This window comes from Adiantum capillus-veneris, chromosome 3 (genome assembly GCF_014529385.1).
Source record: "Adiantum capillus-veneris isolate H3 chromosome 3, ASM1452938v2, whole genome shotgun sequence".
Taxonomy (NCBI): Eukaryota; Viridiplantae; Streptophyta; class Polypodiopsida; order Polypodiales; family Pteridaceae; genus Adiantum; species Adiantum capillus-veneris.
In genome coordinates this window covers 149,853,141-149,862,808 of record NC_140933.1, presented here as the reverse complement: position 1 = coordinate 149,862,808, position 9,668 = coordinate 149,853,141, and positions in this window count along the sequence as shown.

The window sequence follows — 9,668 nt, the reverse complement described above, 5'->3', positions numbered from 1 at the left end:
CATTCATCTTCTCCATATCTTCTGGTTTTATCCCTTGAGCTTTATAGGTTTTATCTGCTTCTTTTGTACCAACACGTGCCAAATCTACTTCTTCCACAATGGGAAATTGGTTCCATCCAGCTTCTTGATATTGTAAAGAGCAGTGTCCTGTGATCCAGCCATAGCTACGCTTCACAGTGGTTTACTTTCCTGGGAAAAATTCGGCAGAGTTTCCCTGTAAACTGACCTCTGAACCAATATCAACCTGATGAACTAGTGGATGTCGCCTACAGTCTGTGTGTAGATGCGCCCGTGTCGTATGTGACACGCCTCCAAGAAACTATGAGCCCTCCTTCGATGTGTAGACAGCCACAAATCAACACTCTGGAGTGTCGATATCCTCAGCACTTGCAGTTGTAGGCCCAAAACCCCTAATTTGCAGAGTCGGATCTGCACCCGTCAAGACCACGTAGTCGAAAATGGCCTGCGCAGAACTTTGTCGAACCCGAACGGTAACTGAGATGATCTCAGAATGAATTTTGAGCTCACCTAGCCCTACGGGCTATCCCACAAGATTTGGGGCCGTGTCTTCGCCTGTTGAATTTCACTCCAATCTGAGCTGGTGACTCTAGCCTCCTCAGTGCTGTTCCGAGCCTTGATCTGAGCTCTGATACCAGTTGAAGGAGTACGAGCGGAAGTGCGACGCGAGAGAGAGTGCGAGAAGAAGAGAACGACGATATGGTGAACTCGCTCTACTGTAATGTGTAGAGCATAGTGAGTTCTTATTAGGTTTTTACAAAAGAAATGTGTACATACCTGGCGGCCCGCCCACTTACCTGGGCGACCACATTGGGCTTTATACCCCAACACCTGATGGTTGGCCTTTTTCTTCAAGCTTTGCAAGCTTCACCTTCAAGTCACGCATTCCCTTCACAAGCTCATCTAGCATGAACTCATCAAACTTAGGAGTGATAAAAGTAGTCTTTACCATTTTGTCAGAAGTTGAGGTGGAAGGACTTGTAGTGTTTACTACCATCTTGTCCTTCTTCTTTGTCGTTTGGCAAGCAGCGAGACAGCACCTTCAACCTCATTCCAGTCGGTCTTTAGTCCTTGCTCAGCATCTTTATCTTCAAGAAGAAGCTCCAAATTTTCTTGAAACTCTTTACCTACAGCTTGTAAGAAAAGATCTGTCTTCTCTGCATCTAGTGTGGCCCTTTCTGTCCTTGTGAGTTGTGCATAGTGCCGCTCAAATTCCCTAAGTAGCTTTGTTATTGATAGTCCTTTCTTTGGCTTGACTACCCATTCTAAGAATTTCCTTTTGGTCACTCTCTCCGAGTCCTTCATGAAATATTCCTCCTTTAAAGCTACTTTGAGTTCTTCCCAATTTCTCCCATGCCCATCTTTAATTGCCCTTACCTGCTCCCTAATTTCTGGAGCAACAACTAGCTCAAAGCTTTGAATCATCTCACCTTCTGACACGCGATGGAGCTCCATCTCCTTCACATACTCGCGTAAGTACTTGGTTACATCCTTGCCATTGAATTGATCCATTATGTTGACGACCGCTTGTATGGCCTTCGTTGTTGAAATCTCTCTTCTTTCAGTGGCATGTTGTTGTTGCATGAACATTGCAAATGCTTGAAACATTTGCATTGTTGATGGGTCAAAATGCATACCCTGTTCCTCAACATGATCACCCATGGTTATCCACAAATTATCACCCTGGGAAGTTCGCGTCGCGTTCACCAAAAATATGTCAAAATGTAGGCGGTCTTGCCAGGAAGGCACCGGGCCTCTTGCTGTGAGAGTTTGTGAGGAAGCTCAAGGGTTATGAGAAAGAGGTAAGATGTAGATAACATAGCTTCTAGAGCTAAAGAAGAAATGTAGCGAAAGAAGCCGCTCACTTTTCCTTACAAACACATACGTGATGGAGAGAACTCATGAAAGATAGTCAGAACAAAACAAAAATAAAAACATCAAGATTACGATCATATCGTATCATGGGTAGGATAAAAGGGTTAATGGATGAGTTAATGATATTTAATCTTTGTTGTCCAAATAAGCTACGGATTTCTCTTTAGAACTGTAGCTTTGTGCTTACTATAATGTATATGTTTTGTCTAGCGATTGGGATTAGTTGTGAGTACAAATCCTCTTGATTCATAATAAAATAACACATTCACATCAAAGAGAAGTCATAGTCAATAATAGGTAGTATGATGGGATCTGCTGAGAGAAGCATTTCGTTGAGCTTTCAGGACCAAATAGAAACACTATGCGTTGCTGAAAGTAAATCTTTCGACTAATCCAAATGTTGACCCTAATAGATTTCACTTGTGCACATAATTGTTTCCCGCAAGAAGGTTGTACCCATTACATTGACAAGGTTGCTGCTTGAATACCTTCCAATGAAACAATTAGGACACAACAAGAGAGATCAAAGGAGAGTAAGATAGAATTAGAGATAGATCTAAGTGTGGTGGTGGTATTAAAGATAGATAATGAGAGATAGAGATAGAGTTAGAGACAAGTATTGTACTAGATATGCAAATGAAAGTAAAACTAGCAACATATATCTTACATGAGAGCAATCGCCACCACCTTAATGGAGAAAGAAGATGAGCAAGACTTCAGCCTTTCTTCAAGAGAAAGTGTGGCACTAAGATGAGTGTGTCACTATGGAATTGAGCTATTCTCACTCACTCATAACTTGCCCCAATGAAGAGAAGGTTGCCCTTTTTATAGGTGAGGGAGCCATGTTTTACATAATCACTTGATTAGGCTAAAGAGTTAGCCCAAATCAAATGTTCTTTGGATATTTCTTAAAATGGGCAATATTAGGACTCAAATATCATGAATTTCAGAATTTTTGGTCGTTGAGGCTCCACGTGGGTGCATGATGTATGTGGGCCCCACCTAGGCATCTTCTGTGTGGCTCCAGCAGTAGCAGGGGGTCCCAACTTGTGTGTCTTGTCCTTCAAGGCATCTTTGAGGTGTCACATTCACATGATTATGTCTTTTATCCTCCAAATATCTTATTTTATGGTAAAAGACCAAGATTACCTCTTTTCACTTGATTTCATGTTTTCATCTCTTCTTGCAGTGTAGTTGTGAGAAGGTTTTTCACTGGTTTCCCTGTAACTTTTGACCTGTAACTTGGATTGACATGCTTCAAAAGGCAAAATTGGCCTACTAAAAGATCTTGACTTGGGTTTGGACTTTTCTCCACGCCCTTAGGTAGGAATTTTCAAATTGGGATGGTCCAAGAAGCTTTGGATCTTCCTTTACATAAAGTCTTCTAGTAGGCCCTTCCCTCTTGTATGTATCCAAGAAGGTATGCATTATTGAAGGGTTATATTATTAGATAAATGTGAAAAGAAGAAAATAATTTATATATGGTAGGGTATAGCTGAGATATTAGAAGAAATATACAAATGCTTTCCCCCCAGACAAAAAGACGCACAATCATTGATACTTGCTTGCAGTACTTTCTAATAGTAATGTACATTTATATTACTTCAAAAGTAAATACTAAGGTATGGTAGAAAGCTTTTATTTATGCATATGAGTATTATATGAAGTATACTTATGCGTCAAAAAGTCACAAGATAAATCGTTTAATGCTTGTTCCCACTATATACGTGCCATAGCATGACAACGTGTATGCAAAATTTGACACAGACGACAGTGATAGTGAAAGTAATAGCAGCATTGGGTTGACTGTGGGGTATATTTGGTGATCCTCACCCTGCTAGCATCTGCAAAAGGTCATAATGGGCACATGGTGTGTCATGAAAGGGAACCCTTGGAAGTAGTGTTCAGAAAAATAAATCTAGCTCAGCTTAATATTATGTTGTTTTCAATTTCAAAAAAGTTGGTTGACGGCAAGGGGAAAATTTTCCCCACAATATAGTGTAAAAACACAAAAACTAAACCTAATTTTCTAAAATTTCCTCTTGGGAAAATATTTTGTATGTTTGCAAAAATGATTTTTCTCAAGCACTGCTTGGAAGTTGATTCAAGTGGGGCTTTTGCATTATGTGGATAAATAGTAAGAGGGCATGGCCATGTCGAGAGAGGGAGTCTACATGTGATTCAATACCCACAATCAAAAGCACTGATTTAAGAAAGAGGAAGACCAAGGGCAAAATGTGGTATATGTGGATGGGGGAAAGGAGGCTGCCATGGCTAGCAGTAGGGAACGCAAGCTACAACAACACCTCTGCTCTTTGTTTATTACTCCTCATTCGTAAGTTAACTGCATGACCAACTAATTGGGAAGAATGTCGTAGGGAACGTAGGGTTGTGAACCAAGGGCTACAAAAAGGGGCAGATCCCTGATTGAGCAACAAAAATCACCATTACACCTCTGCTCTTTGTTAATTACTCCTCATTCATAAGTTAACTACATGACCAACTAATTGGGAAGAATGTCATAGGGAACATAGGGTTTGTGAACCAAGGGCTACAAAAAGGGGTGTTAGCAGTGGCTAACACAGGCTATAGCGAATATGCATCAAGCAGGAGATATGCTATGGATGTGACTCTTGAGTTTTCACTGTATGGCCTAGCCTTGAGCTCAATGTCTATGCTGGAGAGGCTAGTGCTAACCATTGTAATTAGAGTAAGCTCTTCTTGATAAATCTAATCCTGATTTTCTTATTTGTCTACTTCTTTTCTACATTTCATCTTGTGATTAAGTAGTATTACACTTTCATTATTTTAGATTTGGGAGATGTATGTACTTCTTGCTATTAACCACTCCTAATATTTCATAAACATTTGATTTGTGATATTTAGCATCACTAATAAGGTTGATTAAGTTAGATCTGAATCTTACAATTAGTGTGTGTGCCCTATTGTTTCCTTGTGTGTAGAAAGGTTTTATGAAGCTCTAGCACTATTCACCTCGTGTGTGTAGCTATTGATGAAGTGTCGTGTTTGACATGTGGTAATTAGCGTGTGCTTGGTAATTAGTGTGCTTATCATTAGTTTCGTGTTTGACATGTGGTAATTAACGTGTGCTTATCATTAGTGTGCTTGGGGTTTCTAGTCTATGGTAAGTCGGACTTCGGTGGACTTGATGTGTGTAGGATATTGATAGATTAGTGATTAGAGTAGTTTTAGAGTTAGTATTTCCATGGCTAATCTCTACTTGCAATGGAGAGGTGATCTCTTGAATCCTCTGTTTCTATTCATCTGATGCTCGTGCTTCCATGCCCTAGCCGGGTTGCTGATCCACGAATTTGATAATCTTTATTAATTTTGACTAACCTTCCTAACCTTACCACTAACATTTGAAGTGTAAAGTATGTTAAATCCCTTTTAAGAGGTGGAATCATCACTCTAATCAAGTTAATTGTGCTAATTTGTGCCTAATTTGATGATTTGAGTGTTTGAATTTTGACCTACAAATGGTCAATTTTGGAGCCGATTTGATGGTGAACACACTTGTGTGTGCAATAATGCGTCTTTGCATGGAGCAAAGGAATAGATTGGAGTGTAATTACAATGTAAGTGCACTCGCTTGTTATGTCAATTCTTGATTGATTAATGAGGTTCAATGTGCTAATTATTTGCTAAAATTAGGTGTGTAACACAAATTGACCTACACTTTGCACCTAATTTGATGCACTTGGAATGAGATTGATAGTCAAATTTTGACTAATGAGCTTTGTGTGTATCAAAATAATGCTTAACTCTCATCAAGAATTCATGTGTGCGCATAAAAATCATTGTGTGTGTGCATGCACCAAAGACGAAAAAAAACTGTCAAAACTTTGAAGTGTGTGTGCACCTACTCTTGAATGTGTGCATACATAAAGTTTGATGGAAATGATGATTTATGATTATCCGACCATGTAATTGATGTGTATGCTAGGCTAATTAAATCATTGAATAACCCTAATTGCTAAAAATTTGGGCAAAAGTTGAGTGTGTGTGCGTATCCAAGACCACTTGATTTTCTATGATTGATGGTCAATTTGGGCACCTAAATCATTTTTTATTATGAAATGTTCATAAAAGTGTGTGAAATCATTAGGTGTAAGCCTAAATCCATTGCCAATTGAGCCAAATTTGATCATTTGTGCTTAATGTTTTAGTGTGTGCATTGCATGATTGGGGTAAAATAGTGCTAATTTTTAGAAATTAACCATGCATTCATTCACTTATGCTTGATTGAGTTTTCAATTTGAGAATTGCAAGAATTGATGTGGTTTTTTTTCATAAAATTTTGGCCTAAATTTTGGTGTGTGTGCTTACTCAATGGCATGTGCAATCCGGTCCTTGAATGATTAATTGGTATTTTTTAACCAATTATGATGATTAATTTGGTCAAATAGTTGATACGTGTATCACAATTGGCTTGGTCAATTGAGATAATCACTTAATTGGTACTCAATTGTCTAAATTTTTAGTGTATTTCCATGCTAATGATGAATCAATTTGATGAACATGGAAAAATGCACTAATGTGTGTACCTATGCAATAGCATGATCTATCCAATGAGAAAATGAATGATTGGTGCCACCACTAATCATGATGATTGAAAGACCTAAAATATTGGTGTGTATGATTAAATGACTTGGTATGACTCAATTGTATACAATTGAGGATGATTTTATTACCATGATGTGTATGCCAATTTGATATGGTAAACATTTCATTAAGTTGTGCATTCATGAGTTGCCATAAGCACAAGCATGAAGCTTCGTAAATCCAAAAGACAAATCCGGGTTGGATGATTAGAGAAATGAGATATGAGCTATTATTTTTGCGATTCAGAAAAAAATCGGGTTTGAATTGACCATGTTGTGTGCCAATTTGGTTTGAGTGAGGATATCTGATATGAGCAACCGAATTGGAATGATTGAAAATTGAAGCTACATTGTGTAAAGCTTGGTCCAAAATCACCATTGAATTAAGATTTAGCTTGCATCATTGGTGGAATCATGTATTATTGGCAACATAATTAAGGTTCGTAAATGATTCGTTTGGGCATAGTGCATTGGAATGAAATTGAGACCAAAATATAGGTAATTTGGCATAATAATTGAGGGATTGGGTGATAAGGTTGGAGTTTTGAGGTCAATTGATGCAAGATAATGCATTGGGCCTTAATTGATTGAAAAAAAAATCAAGAGTGCCATGGATGGGATGATTTTTTTTACCCGAATTTATTTTTTCGAGTGACATTGGGAGTTAAAAGTCGAGAATAGGGAATGTGTTATTCCTCAAAGGATTATGAGCATGGGGCATAAATGTTTTGAGAGGGATTGAGAGAATTGTCATTTACTTTTTCTAATAATTGGGCTCCACCTCACTTTCACTACCCGCCAAGACTTGCTGTTTTCAAGCCAAAAGAACACACACACACACACCACACGCTCGCTTGCAATCACTGGAGACTGTACTGGGGATTGTACTGCACTGCGCCTTTCCATTGCTGCTAGTTTGCAAGCTATCAGTACCCACAGATCAGTACGTATCCCTTGAATGTTCACTTGGTGCCCTCTAATGGTCGTCCTCTTGCTATTGGAATGGTCGTCCTCCTGCTATTGCAATTGATAGCGATGCAGGCCCAAAACGAGATCCTCCTGGCAGCAACAGTGTTATCAAAATCCTTCTTGAACACATACACACACTCTCTCTCTTGGATCGTTCTCTCTTTCTCTCTCTCTCTCTCTCTCTCTCTCTCTTCTCTCTCTCTCTCTCTCTCTTCTCTCTCTCTCTCTCTCTCTCTCTCTCTTTTACCATAAAGGGGTGAGAATTATATTAGGTAGAGACAAAACGATACAAGATACAGGCCCAAAACGAGATCCTCCTGGCAACAACAGTGTTATCAAAATCCTTCTTGAACACATACACACACTCTCTCTTTGGATCGTTCTCTCTCTCTCTCTCTGGATAGTTCTCTCTCTCTCTCTCTCTCCTCTCTCTCTCTCTCTCTCTCTCTCTCTCTCTCTCTCTCTCTCTCTCTCTCTCTCTCTCTCTCTCTCTCCTTTTACCATAAGGGCGTGAGAATTATATTAGGTAGAGACAAAACGATACAAGATACAAAACCCTGCAAGGTTGCAGTTGGTTCAGGATTACCTTCCGATTTACATTTTGATTTACATTCCGACTTCCTAGGGGACTATAATCAACTTTACATTCGCATTTTGTTACAAAAGAGAGGGGACTGCGGGCTGTCACAGGTTGCCTCCCATATTTCCTTCCCTAGAAATGAATTCATTACTTCCTGCAAATGGTTAAGAAGCCTAATCCATTGTTGAGCTGTCACCTTACTTTCTCCTTCAGCCTTGCATTCATCTATAATTTTTTGCAAGTAGGAGTATGAACCATCTAGCAAACTCTCATGTTGTTTACTGATGTGGGGACTGTTGTAGTATCTCATGCAGTCCATGAGCACTTTGTAGTTTGCTTGGTAAATTCTGCACTGCTCCAGCTTTAGGTGATTCACCTGCACAAAAAACTAGGAGAACAATACTCTCAGACTTTTACTCTGGTCAGACTCATTTAAAAAAACAGCTATTCCATTTTTTCCAGATGATCAAAAATTTTCCCTCTGATCCTGTTCCATACTACTGAGAAGAGCGCTACTGAGTCTCCTAGCAGGAGTTGTTTCCAATTGTGGTGGTGTACCCTAGTCCACTTATGATAGGGGCCAGTTTTTCTCTGTTAGCAAGACAATTAATGAAGAGGTGGGGGATGTCTTCATCATTCCATTACATCTCCTGCAGTGCCCATCCCCCATGCTACATGGCTCATTCTGTAGCCTGTCCATATTGCATTGTGCATGATGAGCCATAGCTGTACTAATTGTTTGGTCGGGTGTATCTTGATGCCAAAGGGTTTTTAATTTGAAGTTACACTATCTTTTATCAAGGGATAGGTGCCATTTTCTATTGAGAGTGACATGGATAGGTTTTTTGGGGTTGGGGGTGGTTGGGAGGGTTGGCGAGCCCCCCCCCCTCCTACCCGTGTAGTGTCTTGGATGGATTGGATAGGCTGCTCAGAGAGCGCCCACTCCTCTTTGGGGAACGTGGCAGTCTCGACTGGTAAGAGTGAGCTCCCATGGTTACAAGTGATACCTTCCTAGGAGTTTGATTTCATTATTCCTTTGTGCTCAATTGTATTCCATGTGATATTACCTTTATTGTGGTAGTCTTTTTGTTGACCTTAGTTGTCTCTTGGTTCAGTTTGGGGGATAGGGGGGAGGGACACCACATTGATTCAAAAGACCTAATATCTATCTGTTGTACTTTGATTCCCAGTTGATTAATTAGGCTTCTGTATTGTTCCAAGCATTCCACAGAGATTCAATCAGGTCCGACCCCTTAGATACAACTTCTAGGGGTCCAAAGAATACCGTAAACCAGGGTATGTTAGTGGTTCCTCATTCCCTTAAATGGAATTTATGGATTTTTCCAAAATAATAACGAGGCTCATTCCTCATCAGGATTCTCCATTGCTCTGAGGATGAGCGTTACAACTGTTTTTTGCCGATAATTTAAAGTTGGTGAGCCAAGTCCCTTGATCTGTAGGAAGATAGCAAACTCTAGGTTAACTTTAGCTAGCCCTTTTATAGGGGTACCCCAGGACCCTAGAAGTTCCTACAAATTTTGTTTAGGTCTTTTATTGAAAGTCGGGGGGGGGTCTCCTACATGATAGAAAGAAAAGAACAT